Here is a 15,986-nt window from a genome sequence, read left to right as displayed (position 1 = left end):
GTATTTCTGTTCAAAATAGAGAGAAGCTCACCTTTATGGGTTAAAATCAATAGGTTTTCTAATGTTAGAAATATTTCTTTATATTTAATTCTTACAAATTCAAGAGTTTATTAACTGCTCATCCTAGCTGTTTTCTGAGAGATTCAAAGGCAAGGCAATTAGCCTTTCATTTCTTTGTACTGAATGCACTTTCTTACCCACCCAGATTCAGCAAAATAAAAAACTACTTTACTCATCCCTTTCATCTCTATATTCTTCTGTGTATTTGTTATGCAGTGTTGTTGAGAAGATGATCTGTAAATTCCAGTTACAGGATTTTAATTGCTGAAAGTCTGCAGATTCTCATAGCCCAATAAAGATCCCTTGGATTTACTAAATTTTATTGGTATGGCTCACAATGTAACATAAATATGTCTGTTCCACCTTAATTCCCCTTATTTTTGTGATATTCCAAAATATTTAAAAAGTATGCTGGCTTTTTTTTTCACTTCAATTTGCTGAACAGTGTCAAATGGAGATAAAAACGAGGACAAAAAATAAAAGATCATGCAGAACAAAAAGCCTCATTTATCAAGTAAAAAAATCCAGTCCTCCTGAAGCTGGTATTATGCCATTTCTAAGCTAGTTCTCATACTTAAGTACCAAAAGGTCATTTTCTTGAGTACTATCTGAAGTCTCATCTTTTAATCTTGACTGTAAATTTTTATGGGTATTTAACCTGTGCCAAGAATGTGACATTTAAATCAGCAGAGGTTTCTTATTTTGATCCCCTTCTTGTACAGCTTTTACAAGAAGTACCTTAAAGCATTAGTGTCACTCGCTCTTCATGTGAGAGAGAGACTGGCAAATTTATGAGGACATATACACTCTCAGTCAGCAATTGATTGCGATTAAAATGGTTAAAATATGTTCACACAGATGTGGAATTCAGACTAAGCAGACTGTACAGCTGAACTGCTCTACCAGATAGTTCATTTTAAAGCTGTTATTATACATTCTTTCTCTGATTTCAAAGAGTCTGATGTACAGCAGCAGATTTATTGTGTTGGGTGGTTTTGTAAATCTTACACATATAGCAACTCCATATATAGTTCTATTTTAATATAGCTAGGAAGGAAAAAACAGGAAAAAAACTGTCTTTTTTTATAATTTTCTTATTTTCAAATATCTTCAAGCATTTTATAAACATAAAACAGAACTGAGAAAAGTGCTTTAAGGTTGATCGCTTTTAACAATTCTACAGGCAGAGAAATGCAGACCCAGGAAACTCCATAATTTTTGTCAAGAGCAGAGAAGACATGGCAGCTCAAATTTCACTGCAGTCTAGCAAGTTGAGAGTACACCCCTTCCTCTGGCATGCCTGAGAAGTCTATGACAAAGCCACAGGAAAGCCTCTTGTCTTTTTCTCACTCCTATAGCTGCTAGTTCAAGTTACATTAACACCCTCTCCTGTATGTGCATATCCATGTGTGTAACAACCACCCTGCAAACCCCTATAAACAGCCCCATAGAAGGATGCACGGGGGATGATTTGGTAGAGGCCAGTGTGGCAAAGCAGAACTTCTACTACATGATGAGTTCATGTCTTTCCTTTCTACTCAGATTCCCATGTTTTAAACTAGCAGGTGCCATGTGATTATCTGGCCTGATTTTTTACTGACATGTTCCAGTTCATCAGTAGGAATTTTAGGGTTGGAGTAATGATCTAAGCTGGAACTGGAATCCTCCTAAACCATCTGTGTCAGAGACTGCTGGACCAGAACATAACATTTAGAGATCTGATGGATGCTTCGGCGTGTCATCCCACAGTATGGCACCCTGAAGGACCATATGGAGTACCCAGTGATTAGGCAAAAGAAGATATTCAGGCTTAAACCCTCCTTTTTGTTTGTTTGCTTTGTTTTGTTCTGTTCTGATATGCTCCCTCAAGCCCATCTGGCACTGTGATTGCTCAGTGCCCTACAAGAAGTAATCTTTGAACCTGAATCAAGAAATTTAAGGTAAGAGTCATTGTACATGTCTATATCTAGGCATGTCACCTAAACTCCCTTCATAGTCAATGAAGAGACATAAGCACTTGTATAATGTGACTGATTACAGCATGAAGTTGGTGTCTGAAATACGTCAGATGAATCACTGCTTTGTTATTTTCCTTGATTATAAAAGGAACCTAAGATGAGTCACCTAGATTCAGACATCTGCATTGGAGGTTTTTGGTTAGGTGGGTTGAATCCCACTCAGAGCTTCCTCTGAGGCTGTCAGACTAATTTCTGACAAATTTAATACCTGCAGATGAGCAGAATTGTCACCTTTTAGGTATTGGAAGAATAGAGGAACCCATCCCTGAGCACAGTAAATGGACACGACAGTTGTCTTTTGTATTCAGTGAAAAAGATGATTGACAGGTCAAAGTGAAACATTTGGAAAGCCTGTTCTTCCAACGTTACTGTAAGAGGGACACTACAGCCTGCATATTAACCGTGAAGAATAACACGTTGACACTCATTCATTGACAGAAATAAGAATCACACGAAAGTGTTTCCATATAGGACAGACAGAAACCCCCCTAAACTCCTATGGAAAAAGAATCCTGATTCCCTTGAGATCTAAGAAAAAAAAAAAAAAAAAAAAAAAAAAACCAACCCAAAACAACAAAAGTGCACAACATGAAACTCCTAAAAAATTTCTTTTACCATAAATTGATACTTATGTAAATTACACATGTATTCAAGACTTGATGCTTCTGTGGCATTCACTAGAATTTTTGCACCTATCACAGCATGCTGGTTAGTAGAAACATTTTCCAGTATCACAAGCATTTCAGCACTGACTTTGCTGCCTTATCTCCCATTTGTTTCCACTCCTGTGTTTTGTCACAAATTTATAGCATCTGTGTGACTGTAAATTTTTCATCACTGGATAATATGAGGTTGCTTTTAGCACATCTATTAGTTTTCTGCCATCTTCTTCATTTCCTGTATTTTATTTGACATATTAAATTATTTATGAACTGCTTCTTATTGACATTTACTTTAATCTTGTTTATTTCTCTGTTTTACTTTAATTTAGGAAAGAGTTCAGCTAGTCAGGTCTAAAGGTACCTATGCCAAATGCTTATGAATGTACGTCAAGACAGCTGCTTTTCAGACACTGAGTAATAGATGCAAGAAAATGCATCACAACAAGTAATCCAGTCAATAGGGTAGATTGTCCTTTTCCTCACATTTATTGAGCAAATAGCATGTCAAAACCATAATATCCTGCAGATTGATGGGTTTGGAAATTTGAACAGCATTGCTTGACCAGTAGTGGCCATGTTAAGTTATTCCTGTTCCTTTACTCAATAAGCAAGCTCACTTTTCTGTAAGCCTGCATTTCCCTTCTTGTCTCCAGTGTGCAGGGAAAAAAGTTGCACTTTAATTTGGACAGATGGCTGCAGCACAGGTTGCTGCAGTTCATACCTTTAGCCCCAGACATGTTCATTCAATAACTGAGGTGATGCCTATGTGTGTATAAACATAGTGTAGCACAGAGGCTTCTGAGTGCAAAACTGAGGCTTGATTTCAATGATTCCTTGGAGATGCTACTCTGAAAACTGTTTTCCATGTATTTTTCTGGAAATGAAATGGAGCCTTTGTGAAAAAACAGTGCAATACAGAAGGAAAATAGCTAAAGTAAATCAACTTCTTGTTTTAAAAAATCATCACAGTCAATTTTTGCAAAATTGGATTAATTCCAATATGGGTTTTGTTATTCCACAATGGAATTAATTTCTCCAAAAAGACCCCAAATATTTGTTTTATGAAAAAAGTTAAAACTCAACATTTCTTTGTAGGGATTAAAATATATTAATATACATAGTTCTATTTTCTGTATTAATTGATAAGGATGATTGAAGGGAGTCTTGGAACTGCTTTGCAAAGATATGTTTTTAAATTATAGTCTAAGGGATGGACAGTGCCTGCTTATGAAAAGACAGGTGTTTTCTGCCAGACTTCCAGCTGGGTAACAAAAAGAAAGAGATAAGCATGATACGAGAGTTTTGATGTTCCATGTTTCAGCCCTGTGTCCTATAGATTGTGTTGACAAAGGGACTGGCAGTGAGACTGAGCAGTTTGGGTTAAGATGACTGTGGCAATGATATTTGAAAACATAGTATATGGTTGTGTGTTTTTAAAAGCAAGGGGAGGAGGTGTGAGATTTACCTAGTTCATTGTGCACCTGGTGGAATAAGTGTTGTCATGATGGAATGACAAATATGTAGGTACTCCAGTTGCAACCTGTTCAAAGACAAAAGGTTTGAATACATGCTATTGGTGTTTTACAGCACAGATCAAAGAAGGCATATGTTTCACAGCTTTCAGAGGCCTGAACTCTGTTGCACTCTGCAATTCTAAATTCATATAAACAAAGTTTTGGAGTTTTGGCCATTAAATTTCTGGGTCTTTTTTTTTTTTTTTTTTTTTTTTTTATAATTTACTCTTTATTTTCCAAAAATAAAAGGAAGGAGAAAGAGTAAAGAGAAATTTTTACTCTCTCGTTATTTACTTTCTAAATTTTGGTTTTGATATTTGTTTCAGTGGGGATGATGTCATGGTGCTGTCATTTGTCAAACAAATGGTGCTGTCTGCTTGGGCATTTTCCTGGTAATATAACCTCATTACTTTTCTGTTCCTTACCTTTTCTCAGAACAGGCAGAACCTGATGCCCTGCTGTAGCCAAGGGTGCCCAGCTTTGTGCCTGCCTGCTCTGGCCCAATCCTGGTATCCTGTACTACCTGCCCTCGAGACACAGCTCTTCATTCTGATTTTTAATCCCAGATAATAAATACCAGCCTTGAAAGAACAGTTTGCTTCCTTTCTCGTGATAGATGTTCTCATCTTCTGTCTGGTGTGCCAGTGCCTGAAAACATGTACCATGTGTGCGAATCTACACCAGAAAGGATTTTTGGAGGTAATATCTTTTAAAAGATGGAAAGCAGAACTCAGATAACAGCAGAATTTCAACCCTTACAAAGGCTTTTAAGGTACAAATATTGATTTGATCTGCATTTTTCATGTTCTCATGCAAAAGGTTGCAGCATCTATCATAGTATGAAATTTAAACAGGGAGACTTAACTCAGGGAAACCCTATTTATATGACATCAGAATTTGAACTGGAAGTCTTCCAGGTGATTGGTTCTCTCAAAGTCACCAAATTTCATGGGAAGCCAGTAAGTATTTTGGAATGTATAAAACATCAGCCTTTAAACAAAGAGGATTTGCTAATGTAGCTGGCTTTGCCAAAATGTCAGCTAGATCATATCCAGCTGACTCACCTCTCTGGACAAACATACTCTAGTGATTATCATCTGTTTCAACATAGTAAAGTTGTGGACACCTATCTAGGGTAATTAAGCTGAGGTTGTTCACAGCATTACCTACAGCTATTGAAAATTTAGAGGCATGTCATAAGAAATAATGTGTCGTTCTGAGTCTGTACAACCTAAAAGGGAAGGTTTTGCACTCATGAACAATTCCTTAGCACTGAAGTATTTCTTACTCTTTGAATATGTTCCATGTTTAGGCCCACAGAATCCTTTCCTGAAATGAAGGCTATAGAAATGCCATCACCTTTGTGCTTGGATTAAAACTGTCATTGCTCGTTGGTGAAAGCTTCAATTAGCTTAATTTCAAATCTGTAATGGAAGCAGAGGTATAGGTATAGATCTAGAGTAAAATTGACTTATAAAATCATTTAATAATAAAAAAATTACAGTAAAACTAATTGAATAATATAGATAACTGATAAAATCTGATTAAATATCATACTTAATCAGATTCAGTTAATTTTGCTGTTCCTATGTCAGTCTCATTTAGAATATTTGTCATATTTCCATTATTGTTATTATTTGCTATCTATTTGCTATCTACTAATGTAGTACTTTATGATCTGCAAGAAACTTCAGAGTAGTAAAAGATGTTCACTGAATAATTCAACACTTTTATGAATATCAATTTATTCAAAGAATCATATAATTTCTTATCAAATCACTTAGGTAATGACTTTCATTTGTTACCACTTATCATCACACTACAGCATCGTCTTGTTGGATAAAGAAAATTTTTTCAAGAAATGTTCCTAAATAGCTTGTAGAAAACTGCCAGTTTTCAGAGAGTTAGCTTAATGTAACTGAAACTTGAAACAAAGTTCTTAACATCTCTGCTTCACTTGCTACCCTAGCATGTATTTTCCATTTCTACTGCCAGAAAATCTCCAAAAATACAGGTAGGATATGTACACAAGCCATCCATTTGTTTTTCTGACACTGGGCAAAGCAACTCCTCCACACCTCCAGTGTGAGCAAAACCAGAAAGTGAAAACAAATAGTGCAGCAATTGCACTATTAAATGTTTACTTTGACACCAAAGTAGCTCTCTGATCTTTGCACCTCATCTGGAAAGCTGGGTGGCGCCAAAGAGACTGAAGGGTTGTTGGTATTGGAATTTGTTTGGCAAAAAAATTCTGTTTCAAGGTTATCGAAGTTTCAATTAACACTAATTGGAGCAAATGGTTTATGGAAAAGGAGAGGATCAAACTTACATCCCTGCACTAACAGCTGTAATCAGAGCCAAAAATAGAATTCAAGTTTCTTTGATTTTTTTTTTTTTTTTTGTGTGTGTGTGTGTGTTCATCTGCACTTGCTAAAGAGTAGAATTCAAATCTTGAGAGGCATGACACTAACCAACATACTGAGCAGCACCTCAAACCAGCATATGCACAGCCAAGGAGGCTAACCAGCAAGAGATACTGAGCAAAAGCAGAGAGCTGTCCCTGCTTTCACACCTCAGCAAGGAAATAGATTTTTGATACTTGTAGAACTGGTTGCTCCCTGACTGAATGGGAAATCATTCTTGTCTTTTAATCACGGGTGAGAGAAACATTTGAGCAATTGGAAGGCCAGAGCCAGTTTCAGCCTATGAATAAAGAAAAGTTTGGTGTGTTTTTGCATGCCACCAGCAAATTCCTCAGGCACTGATGTGCCGGGAAGGGATCAGAAATGGTTCAGGTGCATTACTGCACCTTCCAGTCCAGATGTTGTGCTATGGTGCGGAAAGGTGGCCTAGCTGTTTTTAGGTGTTTTATAGCCAGAGAAAGAAAAATATCAAGAAGATATTTTTCAAAATATATCAATATTATAGTCGATATATTTATTACTAATAAATTATTATTATTTTATTATGTAAAATATTATATATTTAAAAAATATCAAGAAGATTACTGCACATCTACTGTTAAAGTGTGTTGATGGAAGGTGCAGTACTAGGTTCAGGCTCTCCAAGAAGCATTTATGCATTTTAGACTGGCTTCCCAGGTTTAGACAGACATTTAGAAATAATTTTCAGTGAAACCAAACCACAGATCTTCCAGCTCCCAATCAAGTGTTCTACTTCCTAAAACAAGTAGGGTCTGAGTCTTACATTCAGGGTAAGACAAAGCATCTAAAGCAGGACACAGAAGTCAGCTGAGAGCAAAACAAGAGGTTCAGTAATTGTCCCCCTTCAGTGCAGCATAATGCACTGCAGCTTCCTCATTCTCTTCTAAAGCATTTCATGAATGATAAAAAGATTTCAAAGGAACAGACTTAATAGTGCGACATGCTCCACATGATGTGGGATTGGCCCCTAAGCATGACAGGGCATAAAAGGTATTTTCACTTTTGCAACTGACTCTACCAGCAGTGAGGTGAATGTTCTTTGGATCTTTTCACATTAGCACCTTAATTGCCCTCAAAGAAGCTCAAGTTTAAAAAGCTCTGTTTTAGCCCAACTCTAGACTTGTTTTTTAAAGGTACACTTGCACCTAATAAAATGCTCCAATTTTTAAAAAACTGAACAGGTTTTGGTTAATAATTGCTAGCTGGATTTTGAGAGAGCTTATGTAAAATTCTAAGTAGAGGATATTTTAATTTAATAGCACTTTAAGTAAAACAATCTGCAAAAGCTGAGATATTGTGGTCAAAACCATCCACCTTAAATGTTTTCTCTGCCAACTTGGTAAATATACATCCAAATAAATAACTTGGAAAAACTGATTGGCCCATGAGGAGTTGTCATGCAAAATTTGTATGCTAGATTCAGTTAGACACTGAAATAGAGAGTTTTCTGTTCCTTTTTAAAGGCAAATCTAATGTATTCAGGAATCAGTGAAGTGCCAGAATAATAAAGCAGTTGTCCAAGAAATAATATTACTTATTTGGATTGGGAAGCTGCAGATTGTTTGTCTTAATCTAAAATTCCTAACAGCACCTGAACATTAATCGAGGACATGGAACACGCGCAAGTTAAAATGAAATGAAACTGCTACATATTAAACATCTGGACAAACTTATGCTACTGTCAAAAGTGGAGTTGAGTAAATGATTGGGTTTTTGTCAATGAGTGAAAAGAATGGAAAAATTGATCCATTTAGATCAACAAGATATTGATCCTTGTAATCCCACTGCATTTTTGCCTCACTAGAGAGATTAAAAAGGGGAGTTCAGTCTCACTGCTATCTTAGTAAAAACTTTTGGGAGACCTCACTAAAATGAATACTCTATTTAAAAGAAATAAGAATAGGATCAGAAGCAGAAGTTATCATAATTTGAAAATAATCCATAGTATGTTGACAGTTACTTTCCAGAGCAGGGCTAAAGCGCCATATTAGGAAAAAGAGGGAGCCAGCCACCTGTTGTGCCTATTGTTCATGATCCAATTAAGGGGATATCTACTCACAGATTTTGACTAGGAGAAAATTCTTTCATAAAAAGAAAACTGAAAATTAAAAAAACCCTCAGAAACCCATAATGAAAACGAAAAGTTATTTAGATATATCCTACAGAAATAAAATCAGATAATGTTGGAAGGTGAGTCTGGCATGCTCAGATAAGGTCCTTAGAGAGGTGTCAGAGCACATTGCTGGATAGCCTCATCCATAGTCCAGAAATTTGGTTCACAGTTTGGGCCAAACTCTGATTTCCTCCTATTTTATAGGTTGTCAGAACATTGGCAAACATGACAGTTAGTAGCTATTATCCTTGCTATTCTCCTTTCTAAAGAAATAAGATGTGACAGTTCCTTTTATCACATTGATTATATTTTTCTCCTTTTCTGTAACAAAGGAAAGTGCTTTTACTTTCAGACCTGATGCTGTCAAAATAATCTTGGATGTTTTAGTTAATTTAAAGAGAAAAAGGTGCAAAGATGAGCATATAATATCCTTAGGAAAAGTTTTTTACAAACTTTTCAGACATCCTTCATTAAATATTACAGTAAAAACTCTTTCAAACTATAAATTATACAGAGTCACAGACTCTCATAATGTATGTTACTGAGGTACGTGTATCTAATTTTAAAATCATTTGAATCACAGCAAAAATCCTTTGCTAACACTCATTTAAGTTTTAATAGGGTTTTTATTAGAATAGATCTGCAAATTCTGTCATTTTATAAGAAACTTCAATCAAGGCCAGTGAAGGAGAGGGAAAATATTGCATTGCTCTGGGATATATGCTGCTTTGGGAGACGATTTGTTCTCTAGTGATATCTTATTCTTGTCTCACTGCACACAGTCAGCTACTGCACTTCATCCCCTGAGGATGCCAGAGTTACTCACTCACATCCATCCAATGTCCTCTGTGATCTGATACTGATAACCAAGAGTAACTAATGGTAGCTACTCCACTGAAGCGTGCACGTTGCCATAATCAGCCTCTCCAGGTATTCATCAGAAACTTACCTGACCACATCTTCGAGTTAACAAGGAGCTGTAAAATGACTTGTAATTACTGTTAGCTATAGAAGCTAACTCCCTGACAGATGCTATTAGATACCAAAATAAACAGGTTCAAACAGAAATCCCTTGAAACTATTATAGTTCTTCTGGTTTATGATTTAAATTAGGGAAATATATCAATAAGTAATATTTACTCCTTATAAACACCATGTTCTTGTATCCACAAAGGAAAAACAAATCTGGTCCCATTTCCTGGTATCATTTGGGAAAACTAGCTACTGTATGAATGTATATTTAAGTAAAACCTTCTTCTTTGTGGGAAAATTTGGAAAACTCTGTTCTGTGGGTTACAACATTTAATACTTTGAATTCTTTTTCTTTATCACTCTCACTTGTCTACTGTCTGCTGCTGGTACTCAGGAGGTGTCACAAGATCTAGATGTGCACATTGACAGAGATGCTTCCAGTATTATCAGAAGAACCGATGGATTTCAGTTTATTTATTCTTTTGAAAAAAATTGATGATTTCAGCTCTCATTAGTAAATAGATACAAATAATCTCTTTAGAGTCTACTATAATTTAAATCACTGCTGCCACTGGTCATAGGCAATTCATAAATGATGAGAAGTGGCTGAGGGAGCTGGGGATGTTTAGGCTACAGAGGAGGACGCTCTGGGAGAACTTATCGCTCTCTGCAACTACCTCAAAGGAGCTTGTAGCCAAGTGGGGGTAGGGCACTTCTGCTAAATATCAAGAGGAATTGACCTCAATTTGCACCATGGGATATTTAGATTAGATATTAAGAGAAATTTCTTCACTGAAAAGGTGATCAGGCACTGGAATTTACTGCCCAGGGAAGCGGTTGAGTCACCATCACTAAAGATATTTAAAATACGTATAAATGTGGCACCTGGGGACACAGTTTAGAAGTGGATTTTGCTGGTAATCACTATATTAAATGTCACCCAGAGGTTACTCTATTTTTCTGAAAAGGACTCCTGAAGGAATTTTTTAAAAAATATTTTAAAAACCTGGAAGAAAATTACAAATACTTCCTACCTTGTCTATTTGTAGCATTTTATTTACTCTTTTAAATGTAGTGTAATAGGCAAGATGCAATTGTTGTTAAAATATACTACCTTTTGCTAATAAAGCAAAGATCATTTGAGCCCTACATTCACTTTGCTTCTGGCCAGCCATAATGTCCACTCTTTTCCTGCATATTCTTTGTACTCTCTTTTCTAGCTCCTCAGAGCACATGGCTCACTATGGGAATGTTTGCCCGGGTAGCACTGCTTACTGCAACGGTTTGGGAAAAGCCAGACAGAGGAAACAGAAAATGTGTTACGCATCTTGCTGAACCAAGTAGCTGAGTAGCTGGTGTGGCAAGAGAAACTGCCATGATGAGGACAATGGTCTGGTGCCAGGGAAAGCTATAGTGGTTCCATCATCAGATATTACAGTCCTGCTTTGATTAATTTCCTATTTTTGGTTTTAACTCTAAAGTTTGGTGGTTTTTTTCCCCTATTGTTTTATTTTGTTAAATTTAAAACAGCGGTTCTTCAGATGATTATCTGCCTTCTATTTTCAAACCCTTGCAAAAAAAAAAAATTAGCAAAATCTCTTCAACCAATGCGCTAAATTATCTCTACAACCAATAGTAAGTTACATAAATAAACTGTAGAATATTGTTTTCGTTGGGTGCCATTCTAGAAGTCATTTCTGTGCTAGAATACAGTTCTTATATAATCTGACCTCTGCACTTAATAAGTTCAGTTGTCATTTCAAACTGCAGTGTATTATATATAGTGAATTGGAATCAATTAAACATAAGTCCTCTGATACATCCTAACCCTTTAATGATTTCACTGAAATGAGTCAACTCTGTATAAAAGAAGCAGAATATCTTAACCACTTATGTCTCTAGGATTTTTGTTACTTCGATTACAAAAGTATCTATGGATAGAGGAGTAATTCTGCAATTTGTACGACTCTTTCTTCTTTACTCACTCTGTCTAAGATATTATAGACATTTTATTCAGCCAATATCACTCCTGCTACTCACTTTCAAGGATAAAATTATTTCAGCTTGAACTTTATGCAAACTGAGATGCATGAACCAGGAGATAATATTCAAGGTTAAAAATGTTAGTATGGAATTCATAATTGTCTCGAGAGATATAATTACTTGATGAGGCAAGGTTTTTTAATTGCTGTCCTAGATAAGGATTGCATATAACTAATGTGTTCAAAGCTGCAGGTAGAACAATGAAATTGCATAAACTAAAGAAAAGGAACTACCCAGTCCCCTGAATGTTTCAGAAAATTTTTAATATGCATAGCACATGATACTCTTTCCCTTCCTTTGCCTTAAAAATAACTCTAAGAAAATTCCCCGTGCCAGCCAACATTTAGTTGTGTTTTTTATGTTTCCACACCAAACAACTCTTTCATGGTAGCACATTGCTATGAGTCCTCACACAACTAGAATTCAATGTAGGAAAATTTGTTAAATGAAAAATATAGTTTGCTTTAATGATTTTCCTGCTTTAAACCTTTTCTGTGCCATGTATTTCTACTTTCTTCATGTCCTGTTTCAGGGGGATATCCAGGGAAGCTCTCTTTAGAACGAAAGGGAGAATTCAGTTTCTTTTTTTTTTTCCTTTTCTAAAAATATATTTCCTAACCCTAACCTTAAACTTTGAAAACTAGACTTTTGAAAGGCTCATGCATTCTGGAAACAATAAATGCTCTCCTGTGTTTGCAAAGAGTGTTAAAAGTAAAAAAGTAAAAGTCAGTCTTCTGAAAATTTCCTCTCTCTGTTTCAACAGTCACCTCAAAATATAATAATTTGGTACCAATATTTTCAATTGTTTTCAATCTTTTTGCAGAATTCCAGTGGAATGCCCAACCAAACGAAAGGGACAGCTAAAGGGAGGACTGCAGAAAATGTGTAGAAAAATCAGTGTCAGGTCTAAGTTTTTCTCTATCTTGGTTTTATCTGCTTTTTTCTAGATTCAAAGTACATTGATAATAAAGCCTTTCATATCTATTTCCTTAGATAAACCATTTCACTAATCAGCATAGCCAATTATGTCTGTAAGCTTCAGTGAATGATGAATGGTTGGTGCCAAGCAATAGGACAGGAGGCAGTGGGCAGAAAGTGATGCACAGAAAGTTCCACCTGAACTGGAACAGATTGCCCAAGGAGGTTGTGGAATCGCCCTCACATTCAAGAATCATCTGGACACAATCCTGTGCAATGTGCTCTAGAATGACCCTGCTTGAGCTGAGAGGCTGGACCAGCTCACCCACTGTGGTTCCCCCCAATCTGACACCCAAAATTTTCATGAATTAATGATTAAAAATAAAGGATTTTTTCCCTGCACATCATTACCCATTTTTTACCACAAATATAATAAATAGTCATCAGAGTGCCATGGTACAGCAATCAATTCCATTATTTAGCTGTATATTTATTAGTTTTACAGTTTTCCCTTCAAATTAGTTTCTCTTTTCTCTTTTCATTTGGAAAAGGGAGAATAGAAAAAAATTTGTTCTGTTTTCCTGGAACAATATTTAGTAGCTTATCCTGTTCTTACAGTCTCAGTCTTTCAAAACCTCTTAACATTTTATGCAACAATAAAGAATCTGTAGCTTCAGTTTCAACAGAAAAATTACAATGAAAAACTGTCTTTTAAACTTTGTTTTACTGTGTTGCCTTCTAACATTATTTCTTGGTCTGTTACTCTGTTAGAATCCTTGAAAATATCATTGAGTGCATCTATGGTCACCTGTATTTTGTCTATGATGCTGAATAGGAGGGGTTCAGGTATTAATTTCTGCCCTCAATACCAAGAGGAATGTGTGAGCTGATACCCAAGAGCCTTGCAGACTTGTCACATCCATTGTATATTCATGCTATAGTAAAATAGGTGGAGGGGTCCAAAACACCATAAAAGAGGGAACTAAAAATTAAATAGTGGATATAATTATGGGTTCTATAGACAGGCTCCATTCCAGGTCCTATATTTATCTTTACAGTCATTGCCACACACTTATGTAATGGAAAGCTTGCAGTGCACATCTGAGAGCCTGCATGCTGAAAGATGAATGCTGAATGTCAGTCTGAGGTAGAAAACACTTGAAGAGATGGGAAGTAAATGAAGATTTGTCTCTATATAATAATTTCCAGCAGAGATCTTTATAGCTAATTCACTACTGCCCACAATTAATGTCTAACCAAGAGGATAACTGGGAACTCAGAAGGCATCTATTATATGGAAGACTATTGTACCACAAGATGGATAATAATGATGTTATTCAACAAATTATTAAAAACAATTGCATAATTGAACTAAACCAACAATTTATATGACTGAAAATGTAGCTTGGCTCAAGGGAATGGATGAAATCCTGCTATTTTAAGGAATTTTGCACAGTAGTTAAAGCGTTATGTGCTTGGAAACAGTGGATCTGAATACCGGAGTAATACTCTATGCATATTGTGTGTTAATGTGTATGTGATAGGAATATGGGAATGATTTTTTTTTCATTGTGCAAGATTTTAAATAGCTTCTTTGTAAAACCTGCAAAGCTCAAGATAGAGAGACAAATAACATGTAAAAGTAACCCTTAGGAAATTATTCATTAAAGGGCTTCTCTGTCCTGGATGTTTATGATAATGAAAACACCACAGTGACAATTAATTGTGAAAGCTACAACTGAGATGTCACCACTGGATGCAGAAACAAACAAAGAAAAGAAAAAGCAAGCTTGAAGTTAATCAAGAGAGGACAGAAAAATAAATGAAGTGTGAGACATATTTAAGTATCAGAAACATTTTCCATAGTGTTGATCTGCTAGGAAAACTTAATCATTACGGGGGCTACACCCCAGGCATACTCTTGAGACTAAATAATGAGCACATTTAGTCAATGAAACAAGTGAAAATAAGGTTTCCCCAAGAGAAGAGACAAGAAATGTAATCCTTCCCAGCAAAATGATAAATAACCTAACATTAATGTCCCGATGGAAAAGGCTCAGAAAGGTCATAATGTAATAGCTTATTTCTGTCTTTCCAATGAATGGTAAAAGAAAAAAGCTACATATATATGTATATATAAAAAATATAGATAGCTATAGATATATAAAGAACTTGGAACAAAACAAGCTAAGAAATAGAAAACTAGAAAGGAAAAAGAAAAGCTGTGTATACAAGATTTTATAATAATCTCTTGCCATAAAAGCCCAGCATCTCAGTGAAATTGTTGGCACTGCCACTCTGCCCTCTGTGAAAGTACAATTGCTTCTTATTTCAAAAAGAAATGGTTATTACTTCAATAAAACTAGGCTGAAAATTAGAAGTCATTCCTGTACCTTAAAACAAGTTTGATTACAGAAGAGCCTTCCCAAAGAAGAAATAAGCAGAGCCAGCTTTATTTGTTTCCAGAGGTATGCAATCTTTTCTCTGAACAGGACTCATTCCAGGGGATGCTTTCCTCTCTTTTGAAGTTTTTGCACCAGTGGTGGGGCCATCCACCACACTGCCCGTAGCCATTGTTCCTATGAACTAAAACACCCTAACATCAGCTTTGAAATACAGCCCCCTGTACAAAGAGGGAAAATAGAGAAGGCAGAAGATCCTGAGCTTAGCTTTAAAAAAATGCAGATGGAGCACATAGAGAACTCACATTTTGAAAAAGAGAAAGAAGACATCATTTTTAGGGGGGCAGAAGACAGTACAAGGAGATCAATTTTCAGAGAAGTGTGGTGGTAATTATAGTGGTCAGAGTAAAGTGAAGCTGACTTCATAGACAATGCCCTTGCTAGCACTGCTAATTATAACACTTGCAACAGTGTTACAAGAATGAGGATAATTCACTCAGCACGAGGCATTCAAGAGGATTTTTCTAACTTTACATTATACCAGCTTTAACCTGAGGAAAAGGAACATCTTGCAATTTAAGTGAACTGCCCATTGAAATAGGAATGTCTAATTTCTCTATAATTACCGACAAAACTTTCTGTTAAAAGTTTTTTTTTTTTAATTTTGGTAGACAGAGCTAGGCATGTGGCTTCTGCAAAGTGAGTTTTCCACCCCACTATCCAACAGTTTTAGGCCTTTAACAGCATACTTTCACAAGCGATGCTGGTGATTGCTTGGATGCAGAAAGGAAATCAGCCATTTAGCTAGGAACAAGAAAGCAAAAAGATGGGAACATGTTC

Source organism: Zosterops lateralis, assembly GCF_965231275.1.
Source record: "Zosterops lateralis genome assembly, chromosome: 4".
NCBI classification, from domain to species: domain Eukaryota; kingdom Metazoa; phylum Chordata; class Aves; order Passeriformes; family Zosteropidae; genus Zosterops; species Zosterops lateralis.
The sequence above is the reverse complement of the archived record's forward strand: the minus strand, read 5'-3'. Positions refer to the sequence as shown.